Here is a 2,808-nt window from a genome sequence, read left to right on the forward strand (position 1 = left end):
AGTAGGAATTATATATTGTAGGTACATTATGTTTGTAGAAAAAGAACAAAATAAAAAAAAACACACAATAGGTAAATTAAAATTCATAAACAAAAAGTAGTAGATATATTATTTTTTAATCAACTTACATACCTTTATTTTGTACGTAAATAATTTTACATGCATTATTACATATATTGGGCACATTTTAGTAATATATATGCACAATTATATTTTATTATATCAAATGTAGATAAATTAATATTAAATCAAATAACAATTTTTTATTTTGTAGTTAAATTATTTTGCATACTGGGAATATTTTATTACTAACACATATGTCCAAATAATTTACCTATGTTTTTATGTAAATTACTCCATAGTTCCCTTTCAATTTCCATTTGGTAAGAAAATGGTAAGATTAAATTAAAATTGTCTAATTTTATGCAAATTTGGAAAATAATTACAAAATTTGAAGGAAAGTATAACATTAATGTTTATTTATTTATTTATTTTATTTTTTTCCAGAAGCATTAACATAAAATTTTGTTATAATATATTAATACGCATGAATTTAAACATTAATACATTTTTTCATTAATCCTTCCCTTCAAATATGCATAGAATTAAATGTATACATTAAAATTGTAATTAGGGGTATTTTAGGCATCTGGAAAATGTAAAATGTGTAAAGTCAAACATAATTAATGAATTTGCTTATGTGGTGCCTAGTCATTGGGTTTTATTCAAGTAAAAAGACTATGTCGGGTTTTATGTTAAAAAAACTTGAGTTTCAGGGCTAAAATCATATTTTCAGTAAAAATTAATCAAAGAATTGATCGCAAATGTACTCATGCAAAATATCAGGTTATTTATTTTGTATAATAAAATTATAAATTGTTTTAATTGTTAATTATGCTTGTATTGTAGATACCCAAAATGTTGTTTTGTTGTTGTCTATCATTGAACACTTATATACTTCTCTTAAAAGTAATTTCACACATTTTAAATAAGAACTTATATACACTTTTAATTAGTTTTTAATTTTTATTGTTAATCGTGTTATTTCACAGAAAAGAAGAAGCTAAGCTTACGCTATGGTTAGACATTGTACACAGTTTTTCTCTTGTCTCACTGGAAGCATTGCCCCAACCAATCGTTGCAGTTTTTACAAGCTTGAGGGTCAAGCTATTTGCAGGTATTTAGTTTAATAAAAAAATTTATTCGTTTTGTATTGGATAATTTGGTTTGATTAGCTTTAATTTGGTTTTTTCTCCGTGCAACACAGTATTGGATAATTTTATTTGGTGTTAAATTGTTTTTCAGAATAGCTTAAAATATACTCTACCTAAATAGCTAAAAAAATTTGGTGCATAAAAAAAAAAAAAAAATTCTTATGTTATGATAGTGCGTTAGTGCACAGTATTGTTTATGTATGATATCCATTGCTTTTGTTTTAACTTTGTTTTTAAAAATCAGTCCATCTCTAACTTAGTAGTTTTTTCTGGCTTGATGTCTCTATTCTAATTAATTATGTTTGTCATGATTGTTTTTACAGCTTAATTTTAATATTTATCTGCTGTTGAATCAATTGTTCTGCAAAGAATTGTGCTATGTACTAATTATAAGATGAGATCTAAATGTTATTGTTTTTCTCTCAGCTTTTATCCACTTTTTCTCGCAAATGTCATGATCCTTAAGTGTCACATCCCGGCCTAGGTCGGACCACTTCCCGGGCCTGCCTATCACCGTAGCACAATATTGTCCACTTTGGGCCCCGATCACGTCCTCACGGTTTTGTTTTTGGAAGCTCACGAGCAACTTCCCAGTGGGTCACCCATCATGGGATTGCTCTCGTGCGCTACTCACTTAATTTCGGAGTTTCAATGGAACCCAAAGTCAGTGAGCTCCCAAAAAACCTCGTGCTAGGTAGGGATGAGAATATACATATAAGGATCACTCCCTTGGGCGATGTGGGATGCCACAATAAAAACAAAACGCATGAGTGGGCAAAAACAAAACTTTTCAAAACCTTTTCTCTTTTCAAAGGTTTTAACCCCTCGCCGTAAAACTTGTATAATTTCCCAGAAAAATAACATATATACATATATACTCATCATAAATCATATCTCAAGTCATGCTATCAATATACCACTAAGTGTATGCCATGTTCATACTTCGAATATGACAGAAAGGTAATAATAGGTGATGCATCTCAAATCAAATCACAGAAGCCAGATCCACCTCAGTGGCCTGTACGGTTGATTATAACTCATCATAAATAATAACATGTCAACCATGTGATCAAACACAGCTGAAACTATAGCTCATAACTAATCACACATTATATCAATTCATATCAAATCCTGCACACGGGCAGGACCACTTCCCGGACCCGACTCCACTGTAGCACGATATTGTTCGCTTTGGACCCCCATCACACCCTCACCGTTTTGTTTCTGGGAACTCCCACGAGAGCTTCCCAGTGGGTCACCCATCATGGGATTGCTCTCGCGCGCTACTCGCTTAACTTCGGAGTTCCATTGGAACCCGAAGCTAGTGAGCTCTCAAAAGGCCTCGTGCTAGGTAGGGATGGGAATATACATATAAGGATCACTCCCTTAGGCGATGTGGGATGCCACATTTAAGAGTTTTTATCAATGGTTAAAAAATTACTTTCTATGATATAATCTCTACCAAATAAAAAATTTCCAGGAATGTCTAACAGTCTGTTAACAGTGCATTCTCACAATAGACACCTTGGACAAGCTGCATTAATTTTAAGAAAATTAATTTTTGTGCTACTATTTTTTTAGTAAACCATGATTT

The 2,808-nt window shown here is 31.4% G+C and overlaps 1 long non-coding RNA gene across 1 annotated transcript; it reads left to right on the plus strand.

The window, feature by feature from the left end:
• Positions 1-796: 796 nt before the first annotated feature.
• Positions 797-1,439, plus strand: LOC125472798. The gene is made up of 2 exons (XR_007254698.1): positions 797-846; positions 1,053-1,439. It is a non-coding gene; the product is annotated as an uncharacterized LOC125472798 (long non-coding RNA).
• The last annotated feature ends 1,369 nt before the right edge of the window (positions 1,440-2,808 follow it).

This window comes from the organism of the source record quoted next, unplaced genomic scaffold, assembly GCF_019419815.1.
Source record: "Pyrus x bretschneideri cultivar Hongxiangsu unplaced genomic scaffold, Pyrus_bretschneideri_v1 Contig73, whole genome shotgun sequence".
NCBI classification, from domain to species: domain Eukaryota; kingdom Viridiplantae; phylum Streptophyta; class Magnoliopsida; order Rosales; family Rosaceae; genus Pyrus; species Pyrus x bretschneideri.